The following is a 14,210-nucleotide window of genomic DNA, read 5'->3' as shown; positions in this document are numbered from 1 at the left end:
TGAGAAAGGACACTGCAGAAAGGACCAGAGCTCAGGGTTTTTAGTCTGAGAGTTTCAGCAAGAAAAGTGAACCCCAATATCACACTCATCAACATCTCCTTTAACAACTAAAAAATGGATAGGCTTCTACTGTATCTTAATCTTATATTTTGTACTACAAAAAAAAAAAATGGAACTGCCTGCTTCATAAGACTATTGTGAGAATCAGAAGAGACAACCTAGGTAAAGATGTCTAATTGGATCAAGTAGTTCTTATAAACTGAGGATAGATCAAAGAATCACACACTCATGGCACAAAGGAAATATGAAGATTCTCTAACTCAGATCTCTTACCTTAGGATAAGGGTGAATGACTTTCTAATTGGCACAAAGAGAAGCCAAGGTAGCGCTAGAGCCACACTCCATAATCAATAAAACGTAGTGCTTTTTCCAATTTCACTATGTTCCCTCTTAGGGTGCAACAGCTCCATCCTAAACATTGAAATCGAATGCAATGTGCTAAATGTCAAGTTTAAGGAAAGAAAAGATGGCAAGGAGAAAGGAGATAGACACATAAAATAGAAATTAAAATAGCAACAGAAAATACAAAAATTACATTGCCATTGACACTGTCCAAGACCAGAATAGCAACGGAATTATTCCAATTACAATTTGGCACGTCTACATCAATCACATTTAAGGATCCTCCTTGGACTCATGGTGGGAGTGGTCAATGTTGTCATCACTGCTACTATCATAATGGACTTAAGGAAATCGGTCTTCCTTCCTCCAACAGAATACGTTTATGACAAAATGGAAATTTAGCATTACTTTTATAAGTAAAAGTTGCTAGAACAGTGTTTATCCCATAGCAAGAACTGAATAGGTATATTTGAACTGATCACAGCTGATTAAGATGCACACAGTCAGAAGTTCATTAATTTTGTGAACTAATATGTGAAACCACTTTTGCCTGGATCATGGATGGGTGGATAGTAGATGAATGGATTGAATGAGAAAATGTCAAAACACCAAATGATTACATTGTGTGAAGTATGTACTAGGCATCTTCATGCACATTTTCTGGTTTCAGCTCTATGATAATTTTGTGAGCAAGGACCCCCATCATCTCTGACAGAGGAAGGAACTGAGACTTACAGAAAGTAAGTGAATCCTCAGTGATTGCAGAGTGACAATACGTATGGCAGAGCAGAGATTTGAACCCAAGACTACAGAGGACAAATCCAGCACAAAGCAATAGTACCCAATGTGCTTCTGATCTTAGTTTTAAAAAACTGAAGAATATAAAACATTGCATTAACCATAGAAAAGTTTATAGAATTCAAGCAAGATATCCAAAAAAATATGGGAAGCTAGAAAATCTGGCTTGGTTTGTTTGAAGGATTTACAGAGCAAGTCTTGAAGATCCCAGGGCAAAAGAGGAGAAAAATTATCCATCCAAAAATTCAGAGAAGGGAAACAAAGGATGAAAGGAATGACCAAGAATGAGAGAGACTTGTCATAGCATGAAGTAAGCCTTCATGGACAAGATTAAGGAATGAAAGCTGGTTAACCGAAAATAATACTATAGGAACATAAGAACCAGGCATTAACCTAGTATGTATCAGGTTATCAATGAGTAGCTTAAAAAGTGATAGATTTACTTGTCATGTGACAAACAAAATGGGTTTTAGCATCAATTACTTTTATTTGTGTTGGTGTAGAAATAAAGAGCTGGCCTTCCATATAATATCTGGAAGCTAATGCTTGAGAAACACATGAAATCAATCTGTATTTTACATTTTACTTAAATGGAAGAACCATCCATCTTCAGAGGCAGAATAAATTTAAAGCCAAAACAATTGCTATGTTAGAAAGAATGTCAACCCTCTTCTCTGAGACATTAGCCTTGTTTTAAGGGAAAAAAAGAAAAGGAAGGAAGAGAAGAAGAAAAGAAAGAAGTAATGAGATTTCCCTGCTTAAATTGGAATACTAAGAATTGAGCAATCACTGATCAAAATGAAATTAAATAAGAAAAATGTTTTTAACTAAAAGGATTTTCAAATATTATTACATAAGTCATGCATGGGATCGTTTAAAGACAGGCTGTTTAAAAGGAGGACAACCACTAGAAATTAAACAACAAGCTCCTTTGAGAACCCCACTTGATGGTTTCAAGACTCCTCACAGGGTAAGACAGCAATAGAACCATTGTGGCCACACTCTGCAGCCCAGGGTGGCAATTAAAATGACAAAGCGGCTAGTCTGCGCGTCCTGATCAGAGTGGATCTCTAGTAACGCTGCAGCTGGCGCCTCACCCACACACCCGCGGGCAGCCAGCCCAAACTGAACCTTTTTAAAAGAACTCCAGACTCACAGCGGCACCGCACACCTAAGAAGATGCTCTATCCTCTAACGAAGGCGAAGACCTTAAGGAAGGGGGTCCGGGATCCCCGCAAACGGCTGCAGAGACCGACCGACCGACCCTGACTCCCAGGCGCTCCCGGGGGACTGCAGGACCCATCCAACCGCGGAGCCTGAGATGGCCATCGGCTTCTGGTCCACGTCCCCTCCTCCTTCGCTACCTCGTTGGAGCCTCAGATACTTACTGGTCGCTGTCAGCATCACGCATCACGGTCTTCGTGCCTTTGTTTGCCTTTTGTACCATCAGCAGGTTCCAGCGTGACTGCCACCGCAGCCAGCTGCACTGGGTCCCAGCACTCGAATGCCGCAGAGTCAGTAGCTCCCCCTACCCAGCGGCCTTTTTTTTTTTTTTTTTTTTAAAGAGATAGGCAGATCATCAACCTTAGGTTTCAATGATGCTGCAGACACAGGATTGTAACCGTTGAGAGATTTTTTAATTTTCTTCATTTTATCAGGTGAGGTTGTTTGATGGAAGATTGACTCTATTAAACAATAACTGGGGCTTTAGACCTCAGGCTGGGTCTCCTTGACTTCATGAGAAATGAAGAGTTGTGAGCAGGCAATGTCCAGTCAGGAGATCCTACAATTTATTACAAAGAAACCAAAAAATCCTAGCAATGCACTCACAGATAAAACACAACAACACGGTGTGTTTGCACCGCATGAATTTGTGTTATTTGGATTTAGGTATGAGGTTCCAAAGGTGAAAAACAAATAAGCATTCACTCAAAATGCTTTGTGAACTTGGAAATGCCATACAGTTGTATTTTTTAATGTCAATTTAACAAGAAGAATATTTTTAAAATAAAGCAAATAGATCTTTATTTTCTTGCGTCCTATAAATGGGGGATCTGAAATACCAATATCATCTGTTTTTATGGCTCTGCTCTCCTGGGCTCGTGTACACTATATTCCATATTGTAGTCTCCCAGGATTACTGCCTACTTTATCTGTATAAATCTAGAATTTAGGCTTATCTAGAATTACTAGAGTTTGGAAGCTCCTCTTTGTTCTACCCCTGGGGAAAATACCTAATTTAGTTCAGCCAACTCTGGACCTGAAAGGTTCAGATCATCTCTCTGAGGAAGAAGCAGGTCCCAAATGTCTGCACTGTCCTCAGAAAGAGAGTCCCCAATTCTCTGCAGTCTAACCCTACACGGGGCTGCAGCATAATACACCAATCTCACAGCCTTTCTTTTAGATCTGAGATTCACATTTTCAAGTAGTGTCATCCCTGAGTATCTATAAGAGATCAGTTTCAGGAGCCTTGAATCCAGGTATGCTCCAGTTCCTTATATAAAATAAGTCTATGCATATCCTGCCTTGCATTTTAAATAATCTCTAGATGACCTGTAATATCCAATATGATGTTAATGCTACGTCAATAGTTGTTACAGGGCATTGTTTAAGGAATGATGATAAGGAAAAAAGTTTGTACATGTTCAGTACAGGTGCAATTTTTTAAAAAATATTTTCTATCCGTGTTTGTTTCAATTCATAGATGTAGAACCTATGGATAAGAAGGGTGAACTGTTTGTAATTTCCTAGGAGATAGTAGTGAAATGACTTTTTCCAACAAAATTGATACATAACAAGTAAAATAACTTTATCAGAGAGCATGATGTCTTGAGGGGACCTCTGGATTCTTACCAACGTGCTCATGGGCCACCAGCAGTGTGGCCCTTGGTGGCATGCACCTTATGTAAGTAAGCCTGCCTCCTTCCAGGCTACATCAGTTTTAAGTACCATTTCCTTATCAAATTAATTAATGGTGCAACAATTGGATTGTAAGTTGTGAATATGTATAATTCCTCACTCCCATGAGTGAGAAAAGTGGGTTTTAAGGGAGACCATTTTGTTTTGCTCAGTGTATGAGTGTTAGGATGCACAAGGCAGAAGCCAAGAGAAAAGTCTCTTGCAGGAGCCTAGAGAAGAGCTACATCATGCTGCACCAAAGGATTGCCCAGCTGGTGACAACTCTAGAGTGGAGGGAGGGATTCTCAGGATAGGAAAATCCAGGCAACTGACAGGTGTTTGAGAGATTGGCGAGAGGAAAGGAAGGAGAAGGGGGAAAAGAGACGGGAAAGAAATGAGGACCGTACATTTTTAGAATGTCCTGCTATGGGTTGTGCAATATAATTCTGTCTTCAGTACTCTCATCATGAAAAAGCTTCAGTAAAAAATTCCTGTTTGGGACCCAATGCTGAGTATACTTAGATTATGTCTTAGTCTGTTTTCTGTTGCTACAACAAAATACCCAAGTTTGGGTAATTTAAAAAGAAAAGACCTCATGGTTTTGGAAGCTGTGTCGTTACATCAAGCGATGACTATATGTTGCTTCTACTCATGATGAAGGTACACGCAGGATTGCCAGCAACAAGGGGTGGCTTTACAACAACCCACTTTCCTGGTAACTAACCCAGTCCCACTAGAGTAAGTTCTCACTATTTGAAGAAAAGCTTAACCCATCCACAAGCACTCCAACCCCACAACCCAATGCCTCCTACTAGACCCCACCTCCCAGCACTTCTACACTGAGAATTAAGGCTTGACTTGAGTTTTGATGAGAACAGACCACATTCAAACCATAGCAGGTGACAAAAAGATTCCTGCAGGTTGAATGTGGAGCTCTGCTCTCTGGGCCAGAGAGCTCCTCAGTGTGGAATGCCTGCCTATGGTCTCCTGCTCATGATCCCTACCCTGCAGGGTGGCCCTTCATGTCCTATAATATCTCTTTGCTGCATCAGCTTTACCACCATCTCCTCACCCAATGTATAGGTGATTCCAATTGATTTTTACTGTCTTAAATAAATATTTTAATCATCAGAGGTAGCTCTTACACTGCTCCTGCTTCCCAGTGGCCCTACGTGTTGACAGTTTTTCTTTTTTAAAATTGTTTTCTATTTTATTTTTTTAGTGGTAGATGGACACAATGCCTTTATTTATTTATTTTTCATGTGGTGCTGAGAATCGAACTCAGTGCCTCACGCGTACTAGGCAAGTGCTCTACCACTGAGCCACAATGCCAGCTCTCTCTCTCTCTCTCTCTCTCTCTCTCTCTCTCTCTCTCTCCTCCCTTCCTCTCTCTCAAACAGGGAATGAACCCAGGGCTTTGGGAATGTGAGGCAGGCTGCTTTGCTGGTGAGCTACATCTCAGCCCCTACAGTATTTCTTTTTTTTTTTTTAATTTTTTTAAAATATTTATTTTTCAGTTTTCAGTGGGCACAACATCTTTATTTTATTTGTATGTGATGCTGAGGCTCGAACCCAGTGCCCCGCGCATGCCAGGCAAGAGCGTTACCGCTTGAGCCACATCCCCAGCCTCCTACAGTATTTCTTAAGTGACAGTTACTGTTTTATGCTGAGTACAAAGGCACTGTGTGTTTATACTGGAAAACCTGAGAAATATAGCCAGTACTTTTACTATCCAAAATAACTACTCTCAATCTTTTTAAAATTTATTTTAACTCACACATAAAAATTATACATATTAAAGGGGTGCCATGTAATGTTTTGATGCTTGTATATATTGTATAATGTTTAAATCAGGTTAAACGTGTGTATCTCCTCAAATACTTATCATTTCTTTCTGGTGAAAACTTTCAAATACTTTCTTCTTGCTTTTCAAAATGCATAGACTCTTATTGTTTTATATAGTCATTCTACTGTGCCACCGCACATCAGCCGTGCTTACTCCTAATTTTAACCCAGTACCCATTGATTGACCACACACACACACACACACACACACACACACACACATACCCACATACATGCAGATTATATATATACAAATCAGATATATACAGATTGTATGTGTGTGTGTTTATATACATATAATACATAAAGATAAAGTATACATTGAATATGCGATTGAATCTGTTTTTCCACTTAACATTATACTAAGAATATTTCCTTGGGTTGGAAATGTGACTCGGTGATAGAGCACCTGCCTAGCATGATCAAGGCTCTGGGTTTGAGCTCCACTACTGCCAAAAACAATAAAAAATAAAAATATTTTTCTTTTATTTCTTGAGACCATGATCTCTTGGTCCTATTGCATTATGATCCTTCTTATTATGCCATAATTTATTGAGCCTCCTCCTTATTTGGGGACTTCTAACTTGACATATGGTGTTTTCAGAAGGGTTAGACCATTTTGTCTACCAATTCACCCTATAAAAGGTGCCCGATGAAATATGGTTATTTAAAAATAGTCACATTATGTAGAGTTTAAATACCTCATGAGTAGTGCATAGTGTATACTTTTTTACTGTCAATAAGTTGCACAGATTTATTTCTAGCTTTGTGTGCCTTCTGAATATGGTTTCATTTGCACCACAAATCCTTCACCCTGCCCTGGTCCAGATACAATGGCACACTTAATCAACCATCTGAGCACAATTTATATTTGTGGCACTATTTATGGCATTTGAGTGTTGTCATCAAAAGATTTATACTTTGTCTTAAAAATGTTACAAAGCAAAGGTTTCGGCATAATTAGCAAATCATGGATTTTCCACGTTCTGGGAAATGATCGACTGCTAACCAGGACAGAGGTCAAGATGTCTGTGATGGTTTGTTCGTGTGTCAGCTTGACTGGGCTAAGGACGACCCAGATAACTGGTAAACATTATTTCTGGGTGTATTTGTGAGGGTGTTTATTAAAGAAACTAATATTTCAATTGTAAGACCAAATAAAGTAGATCTGTCCTTGACTTCCCATTACTATATCAAAAATCTAAGAAAATCAGCTTACAAAGAAAAAATTGTGAACTTAAAGATAAAAAAATTATTTTGGTCCACAGTTTGAGAGGTTTCAGTCCATGATCTCTTGGTCCTATTGCTTCGTGGTGAAGTAGAACCTCTTACCTCATGACCAGGGAGCAAAAAAGAAAGAGAAGGGTTTTGGTCTCACAATCCCCTTTGGAGGCATGACCCCCCCATAACCCATAGACCCCAATCAGCCCTACCTCTAAAAGTTCCTACCAACTTCCATTAGCTCCAATCTGGGTGCCAAGCTTTTAACATACAGGCTTGGGCAGGGGAGATGCTCTTAATATCCAAGCTATTCTGGCTCTCATCAGTGTTAAAAAGAACAATCCAATCTGTTACTACAAAAGACCTATAAAAATAGGGCCCAGAAATGAAACCACCATTTGAGCCAGCTATCCCACTCCTCATTTAATACCAAAAGGACTTAAAAACAGCATACTACAGGGACACAGCCACATCAATGTGGAACCAACTTAGATGCCCTTCAGTAGATGGATAAAAAAATGTGGTATATATACACAATAGAATATTACTGAGCATTAAAAGAGAATAAAATCATGGCATTTGCAGGTAAATGGATGGAGTTAGAGAACATAATGCTAAGTGAAGTAAGACAGTCCCCAAAAACCAAATGCCAAATATTTTCTCTGATATAAGGATGCTGATATATATAATAGGGATGGGGGGAGCATGGGAGGAATAGTCAAACTTTAGATAGGGCAAAGGGGAGGGAGGGGAAGAGAAGGGGCATGGTGGTAGGAAATACGGTGGAATGAGATGGACATCATTACCCTAAGTACATGTATGAAGACATGAATGGTGTGACTCTACTTTGTGCACAACCAGAGACATGAAAAATTATAATCTATATGTGTAATATGAATTGAATTGCATTCTGATATCATATATAACAAATTAGAATAAATAAAATTTAAAAAAATAGGGCCCAAAAGCCACAACAAAAAAGGCAGAAGAAGGCAAATTATTTCTCTCCTTTTCCTGGAGCTAGGATATCTGTGTTCTCTTGCCCTTGGATATCAGGTCTCTTTGTTCTCAGAACTTCAGACACCAGGACTTACACCACCAACCCTCTCCTAGCCCAAGGCTCTCCGGCTTTGGCCCTGTATTGGGACTTCCCTGGTTCTTAGGCTTGGATTGAACTATACCACTGACTTTCCTAGTTCTCTGACTTGTAGACAGCCATCAGACATCAGAAGATCTCTTGGCCTCCATAATCATATGAACCAAAACTTCAGACATCTTCACATATCCTTTTGGTTCAGTTTCTTTGGAGAACTCTAATACAATGCCTTCACCTGCCTTAAACTAACCTTAGAACTTGATGTAAGATGGTATTACCTGGTTCCACCATTGTCCAGAACTATGAAGGCTCAGCCAGAGGATATGTCTCTCTCACTTGTCCAGAGCGTTCAAAGAGCTGGCACCACCAACACTCTGGCTTCTTCTCCTGGATCACTTTAGCCTTTGTTCAGACTGAGCCCAGACTTCCTTTCCAACTATGTCATATGGTTGAAGTTCTGTTCATGGCCTAGTGACCATGTGGCTTTCTTGGCTGTTTTCTACAAAGTTGCTTAAGTGTTACATTTTATTAACTCAGAAAGGTCCACAGTTCCACCTGAGTGATATCAACTCAATCTCAGCATATACTGACCATTCTAGATTCTTAGCTTTAGTACCTTTGCTGAAGGTTCTGTTAACTCACCTGCATCTCACGCCTGTACTGTACTCTCTGTCTCAGTAACTACTCTTGGCTGCAAATAGACAGCCAGGAGTTCAGTCTCAGTAAACCAGTATATGTCTCGGTAAGTCAGTCAGTCATGTTTTTTTTGACCTTCCGTTTCTTTATCTGTGAAATGGGAATAGTGCTTTCTCATGTGGATGTACCCAGGGTTTGGCACATAAGGGTTCAAATAACAGTTTATTGGTATATAGGTTTTTCTCTACTTTAAGACATTTTTCTAATTTAAAAATTATAATTTTAGGGAAAGGGACAAGACATTTCCTTAATAAACATTGAAGTCCTTTAACTAAATCTTTCAGGAAATTTTCATTTACATTTCTAACAATAGCAACAAACAATTCCACGGCATATCTAAAGATGAACTTACAGTCCCCAAAGATATGAGAGGTACTCGGTTATCAACAGAAAGAAGACCTCACACGCATTGTGGCTTCTCAGTAGAGGTGGGCCAGCGTGACAGGCACAGCCATGTAACAGATCCCTGACACAGCCCCCCAGCTTGTATTCCTGGGTGGGCATATAGAAGGTGCACAGCCAAGACCAGCTGAACAGAGGAGACTCAAGGCAGAGCTCACTTCCTCAAGCCAATTTTGTCCTCAGGCCTCACAGTGTTAACAAGCCTGCTATGGGTTCCTTGAACTGCTTCTAAGAAGTCAGTTCCTCGAAGCTCATCTCTGATTTATCCCCTGCAGTTTCTGAGGCACAGACATAGAGGCAAACAGAAACAATCCCCACGCAGCTTCCTCATAAGGAGCTCTTCATACAAAGTTGAAACTGAGTTCCTTTTGTCCCTGCTTCACAATACAAATCACATTACAAAGAAAAATTGCAGACTTTCTGTGCCTTAATTACAACATACCCAGTTTCTGCCACATGATGTGGTGTAGGCAAAATTATCATTGATTTTTTTTTTAATCATTGATTCTTAAAGTAATGCTTGAGGCCACGTGGTCACCTAAAAAAAAGTGCACATCAATTTACAGAATCATCCACTCACTATAAAAGGAAGGCTATGCCAATAACCCAAATTTCCCTGAGGCCACAAGATAAACAGACTCTATACAAGGAGCAGTTATTTTAGATCAGTCTCCCAGCCCCCACATTTAGAAAACATTTTTTTTAAACAGAGCTCATTTCATGTAAATAAAAATCCACCATAACCCTACCACTAGGAAAAACACTATTAGTGTTTTAGTGATTGTAAATCATGTCAGGCCCTTCCCTGGGCATATATGTGCAAAAACAACTATTTATTTAATTATTTAGTGCCTTCTTTGTTCAGGGCCCTATGCTATGCACCACAGAAAACAAATAGCAATAAATCAAATAGCAAGGGCCCGCCTAGGGGAGCTTATGTTCTATCAAGGAGAGACCAACCACACACAAATAAACATACATGTCAAATGTTATACAATAATATTAAGAAGAAAATTAAGTAAAGGAAGAAGATAGCAGTATGACATTGGAATATGCTAATTTCGACAAACAGCCAGCTCTGTCAAAAATTATTTATCAGACATTTATCCTATGCAAGTCTTATAAAGTATGGCATTTTCAGACCTAGAACTAGAATTAAAATTAGCAATTTAATGACCTTAACATGGACAATAATCAAAGCAAAATCAAATACTAAGACAGCACTCAACATTTTTGTATACTTAGTTTTGTTTTTCTTTCACACTCAGTGTATGAACGGTGAATTTAAATTACATAAGTAACAGATTATTGTATTCTTCTTGCAAATGATCAAAAACTATAGCTAAAACAAATCTTACATATATAAATAGCATGTCTCCCATTTATTATCTCAGACTAAGTAACCATTATCATCAGTCATTCTTCTTCTAGAGAAAATCTAAACCTTTTCAACAATGCATATTCATATAAACATAGCAGTATATTGCATTGAATCACCAAAATAACATAACCAAGCCAAGGGCCAAGGTGCTCACCTGTAATCCCAGTTACTCAGGTGGCTGAGGCAAGAGCTTATAAGTTCCAGGCCAGCCTGGGCAATTCAACAAGACTCATCTTAAGACAAAAACAAAAACAAAAACAAAATTTATACTCTGCTAGAAAATATTTTTTCTATTTTCATGCCTGTATCCCATTCCTTCTAACTTTTGCATAGTGTTCCACAGTCAGGAACTTCCATGTATTTAACTCTTTCATTCTTGATAAATATAATGTGATTTCCAATTTTCATTATTAAAAGATAGGATGGCAATTAACATCTGCATACTTAACTTTTTATGTTCATGTGATTATGGCCCTATGGGTGATAATATGGAGAAAAACTACTGGACCATAGGACTTTACATTTTAATATATGCTATCTAATGATTTTATCTATTAAAACACTGTGTATCCTTTGCAAAATTAGAACCACAATATAGGTATCTTGAGGCTACATTTTCTCCCACCTCACAAAATACTATGAACATTTATCAGTTTATCTATAGGTCCTGTAAAAAATACTCATAGAGGCATATGATTCCACTTCATTGGTTCCATTATAGTGTTTGCAACTACTTCTCTACTGTTGAATATTTCAACTATATCCAATTTATGTCTATGAATCTTGTGTATACATAGGTGTAATTTCCTGATACCATATTCCTTGAAGTTTAATACTGGGCCAAAGGGGATGGACAAGTTGAGGACATCTTATACAAGACTTGCCAAATGGCCCTCTGGAAAGACAATTCCAACAGCAGAGTATGGGAATAATCACATTCATTTATAGAGCATCCAGGGTGTTCCTCCAGTTTTACTCAATTGTGAAAGTTTCTGTGAAGGTGGAAAACTCTCTACCTGGGCAGGGGCCCTGCAGCATGATGTACCCAACATGGCAGGGTGCTATGAGAATGCACAGATTGGCAAGCCCTGGCTTCCCACTTATGACTGGGGCCCTTGAGGCACGACTTGTCTGCATGCCCCAGTTCCCTCAAATGTAAAGTGGGGATGGTACCATACCCTATTGAGTGTTTGTGTGGAATAAATGAGCTAAAGTTTTTTGCACAACACCTAGTTCCGTTCTCATATAAATATTAGCAACAAGTTATTATACTGTTGCTGTTTCCATGCTTACTTTTAGAAGCAAAAATGTCCAAAATTCCTTATTCATCTTACTTATTGACTACTTTCTATGAAGTAAGTAAGTAGACAGTATTTTCATCCATGTGACAAATTTATTGGAGAATTTATTAGGAAGATTGTTCAATAAAAGATTGCTTTGTTTTGTCAGCAGAGGGATTATATAGTCATTCTATGGTATCTGCAGGTTTCAGATTGGTTTTAGAACCATTAAGATACCAAAATCCACAGGCACTCAAGTCCTTATATAAAATGGGGTAGTATATAACTTATGGGGTTACATATAATGTGTGTAAAATGGAGTTACATATAACTTATGGACATCTTCCTGAATAACTGAAATAATCTCTAAATGATTATAATACCTAATACAAGTAAGTGCTGTGTAACTAGCTATTATAATATTTAGAAAATAATGACATGGGTAAAAGACAGTACATGTTCAACACAGATGCAATGAGTTACAAGTACTTTTTTCCAAATATATTTGATCCAACTGTATGATCATGTATCTGCCTTTTGGCCTTTGTTCTGAGTAAATGTTCAATTAGAATAATACTGATACTATTGGCATATGAATTTAGTATATTGATTTTATTGTCATTTTAATGTTTTTTATTAACCTTACTTTGGGAATATATAAAATCTTATGAGTAAGTAATCTCATCATTGAAACAGATGTAGAGGGCTCAGGAAAAGGGGTCAAAAGCAGAAAAATGTAACCAAACTTCAAAGAATATCAAATAAGAGCAGACAGAGCCAATTTTTATAACATGTGTCTATGTAAATTCAGAAAAGCTCAAAATGAGAGGAAGAGCTTGAGTCTCTTTAGTCTTTGCTTTGTTGAGTACTGGAGCAAATAAGTGGAAAAATTTGATTTTAAGGAGAAATGGAAAACTAGCATGAATTTTGCATCAACAGCATTCCAGGCATTATTATTCCAGGCATTAGGTTACTATAATGTTTTTCTTAATCCACACAAAATAATTGTTCAGTTGACCCTCGATTTTTAGAAAAGGCTGAGTCCAGAAGGGTTCCCTCCCAGGTGACTGTAACCACCACCCTCCTTCCCAGGAGGCACAGTGAGCAGCCAACAGTGGCATCTCCTATACATGTCCCTTATCCCAGGGTTGATGAGCAGGCAGACAAGGTGAGGGCTCTCTTCAAGAGATCTAAAGCCGAGTGATCATCCTCTTGGCTCAAAAGAAGTGAGATCATCGTGCTATTTCAATAAATAATATGAAGGAATGAGGTGTTACATCACAAGGCAACATGTGACACAAAAATACACACACACACACACACACACACACACACACACACACACACACACTGATCATGCCTAGAATTTATCCTGAATAACTAACTTACCAAAACGAAATTTAGATATCTTCTTGCAAGACTATCCATACAAGAGTACAGCTCGAATGTCTGAGCATCACATAAATTATAAAATAACATAGTCCTAAAAATAAAAACAAAATAAAATAGAAATCAGAACCAGCTATATAATTTGCAGGTCCCACTACCAAATGAAAATATTGTGTACTTTGTTCAAAATTATTAAGAATTTTGAGATGGTAACTACAGAGCATTAAGGCAGGCGACCTTCTAAGCATGGAGCCCTCTGTGACTTCATTTAGCCATTCCTAATAGACAAACTGAGTAATATATTACATGGTAAGCAGAATAGATGAATAAATGCAGCATGATTATAATTACACAAAATAAATATGCACATGTAAAAAATCTGGGAATGTACTTTAAATAACTAAAATAGCTATGTTAAGGTGGTTAGATCATGGAGTTGTGGCAAACTCCTCCATGATATTTTCATTCTGTTACTTTTGTGATAAAAAGTTTATTTTTAGTAAAACAGGATAGGAATCTATGTTTGTAGAAAGAGGATAATGAGCAAGACTAGAAAGATGGGTGAATGAGGTATGTGGTCTTGCAGATCTGTGTGTGGATCCACAGCCAGATCTCCTGCTGTCCTCACTGGGGTTAACTGCAGTGTAGTCGTCTGTGACCACAGGAAGACACCTCATTCAGACACTTTTCTGTACATGACTGCCATAGTTGGGGAGCTTCCTTGTCTGTTTTGGTTCTCAGGGATCTCCCTGGCCCAGGTATCTCTCTGAGCCTGTGTCTCACACTGCCCTGTGCTTTATAC

General features: G+C 38.5%; 1 protein-coding gene across 2 annotated transcripts in view; it reads right to left on the bottom strand.

The window, feature by feature from the left end:
* LOC308657875 (sacsin) overlaps positions 1–2,710 on the bottom strand; it is an 88,913-nt gene extending 86,203 nt beyond the window's left edge. For both annotated transcript variants that reach the window (XM_081310095.1, XM_081310096.1), the window contains exon 1: positions 2,589–2,710. The gene's annotated coding sequence lies outside the window, so the exon portion shown is untranslated. The remainder of the gene's footprint in view (positions 1–2,588) is intronic.
* Positions 2,711–14,210: the final 11,500 nt, after the last annotated feature.

This window comes from Spermophilus citellus (assembly GCF_964194105.1).
Source record: "Spermophilus citellus genome assembly, chromosome: 1".
Taxonomy (NCBI): Eukaryota; Metazoa; Chordata; class Mammalia; order Rodentia; family Sciuridae; genus Spermophilus; species Spermophilus citellus.
Note: the sequence above shows the minus strand (reverse complement) of the source record. Positions and strands in the feature narration are given on the sequence as shown.